Genomic DNA, 9,516 nt, shown 5'->3' with positions numbered 1-9,516 from the left:
CCGGACCGGGGGCATGGGAGCAGAACGGGTGCGATAGGACTCCGGGAGGACTCACATTAAATCATTCATAATAAATAAATAATACATCCAGATTTGTTTTCCTTAAAAAGGAAAGAACAAACTTAAACTAACTAAGGGAAGAGCATATTTCCGACAAGAATGGAAATGAGTCAAAACTCTCCAGATAACCAAGTTAAAGCTTCATACCACATGAAACCAAGGTACCCGTAGCTGAAACGCTAAGCAGGCTTTACTTGCGAAAGATGAACTCGGAAGACTCTCTCCGTCTCCGGATCCTTTACCAACAAGGTGACCGGCGTTAAGAAATCAATAATTTCATACGGTCCACGGAATCTAGGAGCGAGCTTCCCGGAAGGCACGAAATTCTTAACAAAAACATTATCTCCTACAGCGAGATCGGTCGGTCGGCGCCCCTCATTGTAACGTTCTCTCTTCTTCTCATAGGATACCTTGAGGTTTTCCTTAGCCTTTTTCCAAATTGCCCTGATGTTAAGGGGGTCAATCCTCTCTGGTAACAGTTCATCAATGTTCCAGAGATTACTGAGTGGAGAGTTGGGAACGAAGGAGAACATAAGAGACACAGGAGAAAACTGATGCGCTTCATGTACAGCAGAATTAAATGCGAAAGCCAGCCATGGCAACGAAGTGTCCCATCTCAAAACATCGTCATGATGGAAGGCGATGAGAGCGGCCCGCAAATTGCGGTTGACTCTCTCTGCATAAGAGGGTTGGGGGTGGTACGGGGACGTAGTCACATGCGTAATGGACAGGCTAAAGCAAAACTTTCTGAACAAATTCGACGTGAACGCCCTCGCATTATCGGACACCAAGTACTGGCTCGGACCAAAAGAAGAAAATATGGTTTTTAAACACCTTATGGTGGACTCTGCCGTGGCTAACCTCGTCGGAAAAAACCAAGAAAAACGAGTGAAGCCGTCGACACAAACAAATATAAATCTATTGCCATCCGTCCTTGACTTGGGGAGGGGTCCCACATAATCTATAAATAGACGTTGCATGGGTCGCGTAGCCTGGGTAGAAGACAACAGGCCGACCCGAGTATTAAGGGCAGGCTTGCTCATCCTACAAATCTTACACGCTTTGACCATCTCACGGACTTCAGCATCCAGCCCCTTCCAAATAAAGGTTTCGCGAATTTTCTCCCTGGTCTTAAACACTCCCAGATGACCAGCCAAGGGAGTTTCATGGAAATATTTAAATATCATAGGTACTAATACCGATGGAACAACAACTTTCATCTTGTGATCAGAGCGGGAGGGACAGCAAAGGACACCATTTCTTAACACATATGGGTTAACAATCTTGCCTTCTTTCAACTGCTGGACAATAGGCCCTAAGATAGGATCTTCCACTTGGAATTTTGCAAGATCATGGTATAACAACGGGGCATCAGTCAAGATCGCTCCAGCCAGGGGTAAAGAAGTTAGGACCTCAGGGTCAGAAGAGTCATCATCCTGAATAGGCTGACCAGTGAACATGCGGCTAAGCGAATCGGCCACAACATTGTCCGAGCCTCGAATGTGCCGTACATCGAACTGAAACGCCGATATTCTTATGGCCCACCGAGCTAGACGGCCCGTTTTCCTAGGTTTACCCAGGACCCAGCTCAACGCTTGGTTATCGGTTTCAAGCTCGAATTTTACATGTTCTAAATACATTCGAAACCTCTCTAGGGCAAACAACACAGCCAAACCCTCTAACTCATAGACTGAATATTTACTTTCAAGAGGAGTCAAGGTCCTGGAAGCGTAAGCAACAGGTCGTCGGCCCAGGTCGGATTCCTGCATTAAGACAGCTGCAACCGCCGAGGCTGAAGCATCGGTCTGAACAATGAAGGTTTTGGAAAAATCGGGCATCGCAAGTATGGGAGCATTAGTTATAGCCAACTTCAGATCCTCGAAGGCTGCTTGTTGTGAAGTACCCCATTCAAACTTCACCCCTTTACGCCGGAGGGCGTTAAGAGGCCCAGCACGCTTAGCAAGGTTAGGGATAAACTTACGGAAGAAGTTGACCATCCCGATGAAGCGGGCGACGCCTTTAACGTCCTGTGGGGGTCTGAACTCATCAATGGCCCGGGTGCGAGACTGGTCGACTGAAACTCCATTAGATGACACTATATGGCCTAAAAAGGACATCTGCGGCTTTGCAAAGGAAACCTTCGACAATTTAACCGTCAGGCCAGCGTTACGCAGTCTAGACAACACTTCGCGCAGGTGGTCAAGGTGCTCCTCAAAGGTTTCCGAATAGATGACGACATCGTCGAGGTAATGATAAAGATAACTGAATTTAATATCCGAAAACAACTGATCTAGAAGCCTACTAAGCACCGCAGCGCCAGTGGAAATGCCAAAGGGCAATCGACAAAATTCGTAGAGGTTCCAGTCGGTTGCGAAGGCTGTCAAATGACGGGACTCCTCTGCCAAAGGGATTTGATAATATGCCTGGTTTAAATCCAGGACGGTAAAATACCTAGCCTTTCTGAACCACGAAAAACAGGAATGCAAGTCTGGGAGCGGAACAGATTGCAATATCACCTTCTTATTCAATGACCTATAATCCAAAACTGGACGGTAACCTCCCTGAGGCTTAGGCACGAGAAATATGGGTGAGGAGTAAGCGGACGTGGAAGGCCGAATTATTCCCTCCTGCAACATGTTATCGATGATCTCCTTCAATGCTCGCATTTTTGGGGGAGAAAGACGATAGGGCGGACTCCTAACAGGAATAGAATCTGAGACCTCTATCTTGTACTCCAACAAGTTAGTCATCCCCAATTTTTCCGTCAGAACCTCGGGAAAGGCATCACACAACTCCCTAATGCTCTTGGCCTGATCCTCGGGCAAATGGCTAAGATCGGAGCCCTTTTCGTCCTCAGAGGGCACCACGGCAAAAGAAGAACTCGAGTTAGACCGCAATACAGGAATCCGAACATCACGACAAAATTTGAACCAGCAGGACCCTTCCTGTATATCCAAAACCAAGCCTGAGTAAGCGAAAAAATCAGATCCAAAGATTACAGGACACGGTAAATCTTTGGCCACATACAACGGAAATTTCCACGAAAAATTAGCAACACGAATCTTACACTTCACAACTCCCAAGACTTCAACTCTAGAAGAATTAGCAGCCACACAGGAAAAGGAAACCGGGTGGACGACGGGAAATTTACACACAGATTTATGCAGACCAAACCACTTCTCGCTTACAAAGGAAACAACACTTCCAGTATCTAAGAGTGCCGTCACTGGCTCATTATTAATCTCGGCCTTGACAAATGGAGCTACCCCCTTATTCTCGGTCGTTATCTGCAAACATTCGGCAGGACAGGATGACAAACGTTCACCTGGAGTCGTACGATGATTTTGACTAGGCGACGGCGAATTAATGAGCCTGTCCCTGGCCTTTTGCCGGTCTAGTCAGATACCTTTCGGCCCTTTCGTGCAATCCCTCGCTACATGACCCGGGGTCCCACAGCGAAAACATACAACCTTCGAAACCCTAGGCGGCCCCTCGGTACTCGAACCACGGCTAGGCCCTTGTGCCTGAAGAGATCGAGAAGGGCACTTATTACGGAGATGATCAGACGCGCCGCAGCCAAAACATATTTTTAACGGGGCGGGTTTACGAGTAACAGCACGCTCAGAAACACCCCGGCCAGAAGAAAGACCAGGATCGCGAAGCGAGTCGGCATGTCGAATGCCCTCCGCCGAGACGACCATAGCTTCCAACTCGGCAAAGTTACGAGGCTGAGACACAAAACACAAGCAAGAACGATACGACGGAGTAATCCCTTCCACGATAGTCGAAACCACCTGCTCCTCCGTATAATCAAGTGCGAATACCCTGGCATAAAATTTAATGTCAGAAATAAATTCTGATAAGGTCTCATCTAAACGTTGCACACGAAAGTAGAATTGTTGCACCAAAGAATTAAGAGCCCTAGCGGGGATAAAGTGAGTTAGTATATGGGCATGAAACTGATGCAACGATAATTGTTCCGATATAGCATTGACAATCTTATCAGAAAGAACTCCGACAGTATGCGGATAGATCACCTGTAAAATTTGTGCATGCGTCAACCCAAATACTTGAGCGTGATCCAAGAATTCGACAAGAAAACGAAGAAATGCAACCACATCACTCGCCGAATTCACTGAGTAGCGCGGGCTGTCCTTCAGCATGTTATTCAATGGGTGAGGAATACTCGAAAATGGTGAAACCTGCGGCGACAAGGGTGGCTGTTGCCTCGTAGTCTGTTTTGAAGAACTCTCTAAAGATGAGAAACGCGGCTCGAGGGAAGTTCGCTGCCCGTCAGGCCCAAGGTCAGGAGTGGGTTGGTTTAACTCGCCTACCACCGCCGCAGTGGAAGGTAACACTGGCTTAGTCTTGATGGACGGGTCAGCTAGCCAAGTCTCAACTTTCTCTAAAAGCGTAGAAGATTTGACCTGTAAATCCTGAACCTGATTTAACACCTCCTCCTTTAATTCTAATGACAGCAAATCACCTACACGATGAACATAATGCATCAAACGACCCTGCACTCTCTTAAGTTGATGGGGCGAAGCGACGTCGCTCTCCAGAAAATCCATCACTGAGGCGATATCAGAGAGGTTAGTCTCAATAAGGGATACCGAACTCGTGACCTCGCTTTCGGTATAACAGGGCGCTGAGACATTCCGATGTAAATTGTTCCTCAACAAGAGTTCATCGGCCTTAACTGTCCCTTTCGATTCCAAATTACGTATTGCTAACTCATACAGCAATTCCTCCTTCCGCAAAGCTCCCGGATAAATAATGTCGCGGCGAGCAGACATCGTGTAAATGATACAACACACAAGGCAAAATTACAAGCACCGAGACGAGAGAGCTCTGGGAGCTCAAATTTCGCAAGTAAATGAAAAAAAAAGGAAATCCAGATCGAACCACGCTCCTGGCTGCCACCACTGTGCCGTACCCCCGGCAGGATGACCCAAAGGAGAGCGGGCCAGGGATCTGGATATAAATGTAAGGTCCAACCCAGAGGATAATGTCAAGTCCCAATTCAAACAGCTTGACAACAACTTTATTCATAGACAATGTAAAACAAACCAATTCGGAAGCGCACGAAAATCAACATAACATAACTAAAGAAGGGTTTTAACCCGTTTCCATTTCTCATCCTTGTAAAATATAAGAGGAATTCCACTCCTCTAATAAAAGGTTTAACATAACGTAAGCTGCGCACCTTGGTACCAAATAAATGTCTTACTCATCACTACAGCGCTGCAACGTATATACAGCTCGCCAGTTACAAGGTAAGGAAAACTCTTCTATCAGTGAACTCACAATGACACGCATACTTCCTAACTACACGTCCAGAACATTCTGGAATCTTTCTTTCATGTTACAAGAAACGTACAACACCTTAAGTTACTTTACGTTACTTTCACAAAATATCTCGGCACCAAGCCGTTCCTGCTCAATTACAACCAGATACATGGCGTTACATATCTGTACAAGTTCCTAGTTCCTCCCATCATCCTACCAACACATAGCAAGCCAGTAGATCTTACCTCCCATGCCCCTCTCACGGTCCTTGGTTCGACCCAAGAGTAGTGCTCTCCACCAAGAGCAGCAGGTAAGTGAGACGGACCACCGCCCGGCGAGGCACACTGGCTCGCCGGGAGGGGTAGGTCCCGATACCAACGTCATCACGCCCCTCTCTCGGAGAAGCCGGGAGGGGGTAAGTACACGCGAGGGAGCATGGCAGACGATCGACATACGAAAGAAATGCAAATACGGAGGGACGCCCCAGGACGGAAAGAATTCCTTGTCCATGGAGCCATAAGTGAGGAACAGGGAGAGACACATTTATTACACAATCAATGCCTAGGACATTCAGAAATACGCACAATGATGGTAGTAAATTTTCAATGAGCTCGCTAGGAGCACAGCACAGGAACCAAGTCCTTTAAGGCGGGAGGAGACCAAACACACGGTTCAGATTCCATGTAGTTCTTTACTTTACTTTTTGTTGTTCATATGTTTTTCTTTAATCTCATTTATATACCGTACTGTTTTACTAGGATATCTCCTAGTAGAAGTTGTTAACGATAATAATAATAACTTCTTCTACCGCATTTTTCCACACATGTGGTGGTCACGGTTGTGACTGTGTCGCACCACGTGGATTTGGCCCTGTTTTATGGCTGAATTCCCGTGTTGACGCTAACCGTAGGTAGAGGGATGTAATCACTAATGCGTGTTGCTGTGACGGTTGGTAGTTTTGTGTGTTGTATGATTATTGAAAGCGGAATGTGGGGAAAAACATAAGCAGCCAGTCCCCGAGCCAGGAAATTAATCAGACGCTATTAAATTCCCCGACCCGGCCAGGAATCGGATCTGAGACCCTCTCAAGTGCAGGCTTCAGCGCTGACTATTCAGTCAAGGAGTCATACATTTGCTAATAATATTAATATTAACAATAATAGTATGCGGAGTTGTTCGTAATATTTCTTGTCACAGGAATGCAGGATAAAATTGTTCATGTTAAAATTAACTAGCTCACTATTCAGCATATATGTTTAATTTTTCATCAGTTTGCATGATATTGTATATACACTGACTGACAGAGCAAATGCAACACCAAGAAGGAGTGGTTCGAAAGGGATGAAAGTTGGGGAAAAAACAGAGACGGCACGGACGAATAATTGATGTTTATTTCAAACCGATATGCAGGTTACACAATGCGCACGGCATCGACTCAGTAGGAAGTAGGACCATCGCGAGCGGCGATGCACGCAGAAACACGTCGAGGTACAGAGTCAATAAGAGTGCGGATGGTGTCCTGAGGGATGGTTCTCCATTCTCTGTCAACCATTTGCCACAGTTGGTCGTCCGTACGAGGCTGGGGCAGAGTTTGCAAACGGCGTCCAATGAGATCCCACACGTGTTCGATTGGTGAGAGATCCGGAGAGTACGCTGGCCACGGAAGCATCTGTACACCTCGTAGAGCCTGTTGGGAGATGCGAGCAGTGTGTGGGTGGGCATTATCCTGCTGAAACAGAGCATTGGGCAGCCCCTGAAGGTACGGGAGTGCCACCGGCCGCAGCACATGCTGCACGTAGCGGTGGGCATTTAACGTGCCTTGAATACGCACTAGAGGTGACGTGGAATCATACGCAATAGCGCCCCAAACCATGATGCCGCGTTGTCTAGCGGTAGGGCGCTCCACAGTTACTGCCGGATTTGACCTTTCTCCACGCCGACGCCACACTCGTCTGCGGTGACTATCACTGACAGAACAGAAGCGTGACTCATCGGAGAACACGACGTTCCGCCATTCCCTCATCCAAGTCGCTCTAGCCCGGCACCATGCCAGGCGTGCACGTCTATGCTGTGGAGTCAATGGTAGTCTTCTGAGCGGACGCCGGGAGTGCAGGCCTCCTTCAACCAATCGACGGGAAATTGTTCTGGTCGATATTGGAACAGCCAGGGTGTCTTGCACATGCTGAAGAATGGCGGTTGACGTGGCGTGCGGGGCTGCCACCGCTTGGCGGCGGATGCGCCGATCCTCGCGTGCTGACGTCACTCGGGCTGCGCCTGGACCCCTCGCACGTGCCACATGTCCCTGCGCCAACCATCTTCGCCACAGGCGCTGCACCGTGGACACATCCCTATGGGTATCGGCTGCGATTTGACGAAGCGACCAACCTGCCCTTCTCAGCCCGATCACCATACCCCTCGTAAAGTCGTCTGTCTGCTGGAAATACCTCCGTTGACGGCGGCCTGGCATTCTTAGCTATACACGTGTCCTGTGGCACACGACAACACGTTCTACAATGACTGTCGGCTGAGAAATCACGGTACGAAGTGGGCCATTCGCCAACGCCGTGTCCCATTTATCGTTCGCTACGTGCGCAGCACAGCGGCGCATTTCACATCATGAGCATACCTCAGTGACGTCAGTCTACCCTGCAATTGGCATAAAGTTCTGACCACTCCTTCTTGGTGTTGCATTTGTTCTGTCAGTCAGTGTATTACGAAGAATGTACATTGCGAGTCCGGATGAAGTGCTCCGTAATTCTGTAACATACCGAGCAAGTGGCGGTGCGGTATGGGTCACATGGTTATCAGTTTGCATTCAGGATATGGTGGGTTCGAACTTCATTGTCGGCTGCCCTAAAGATGACTTTTCGTGGTTTTACACATTCACACCAGGTAAATGCTGGCGCTGTATCTTAATTAAGGCCACGTCTACTTCCTTTCCACTCCTAGCCATTTCCTATCCCATCGTTGCCATAAGACCTTTCTGTGTCGATGCGACATAAAGCAAATTGTACAAAAATAAATATATGATAGTCTGCACCGTGTTCAGCCTGTCTGCTACAGCATCACGAGTAAATGAAATGGGGACTTTTCATGAAAACTGATATTTGAGTTTAGTACAAGGCCGAGCAAGTTCATAGCAATAATTCGTTCAAAAATATTCAGCAGGAGTGTCGTGGTTGCTTCAGATGGGACTGGATACATCTCTTTTACAAGAAAATTATTTCTGGCAAAATTCATTTCGAATATTTTTTACAACTTCTCTGTTCTATGCCTTTTACCTTTAACATACAAAATAAAGGCTTTATCAGTGCGGATCATGTAACAGTTTATGACCAAGAGCCGATCTCTAATTCTATGGAGAACCGCTATGGAAATCGACATGGCAACGCTTAAAGGCTTTGTATATTTGGTTGTAGTCTACTCTCCGAATATTAACGCGATACTTGGATTTTATACCAAAAGACGGAGATCAAATCAAAACTAACAATCTATCCATATAGAAGTGAAACTAGTTTGCTTTTTTGTTCATTTGTTTCTCTCGAATGGTCTCAAAATCCACTGGACCGATTTCGCTGAAAATGTCATAATTTGTTTTTATTACTCCTGAGAGAGTTTGGGAAGTGGTTTGAGCGAAATCTGATAGGTAGTTTTATGATGAGTAATTTTATGTAATTAATTTAAATACTAAGCCGCACCAAGATTTGGATCAACCTTGATAGACAGATTATCGCTATTGGACAGCGACTTTCTCTGTATCATGATAGTCCGGTAAGAAATGCTGTGTATAGGAGGATGGGGACACGCCTTCATGCTTTATGAAAAACCTTTCACCGGGCGAGTTGGCCGTGCGGTTAGGGGCACGCGACTGTGATCCTGCATCCTGGAGATAGTATAAGAATATATTCTTTATTTATTCCTAAAATTTACAATCCTTTAATCATCGTTATCCTGTCCATTAGATTAGCAGTTTGCCTTTTTCTACCACTACGAGCGCTAATGTGAGTCAATGTAGAGTTTCACTTAAGACCTTATAACTACATTGGGCGCGGACAGTTTTCAAAATAAATCAAAACACTGGGGGTATTGAGCCAAGGAAACTTTAAAGAAATAATTATGTAAATAAGTTCATTTGGCTAGGATTTGAATCAAACCGAAAACGAGTAA

The sequence above is a fragment of the Anabrus simplex genome, chromosome 7 (genome assembly GCF_040414725.1).
Source record: "Anabrus simplex isolate iqAnaSimp1 chromosome 7, ASM4041472v1, whole genome shotgun sequence".
NCBI classification, from domain to species: domain Eukaryota; kingdom Metazoa; phylum Arthropoda; class Insecta; order Orthoptera; family Tettigoniidae; genus Anabrus; species Anabrus simplex.
This window is presented reverse-complemented; position numbering follows the sequence as displayed.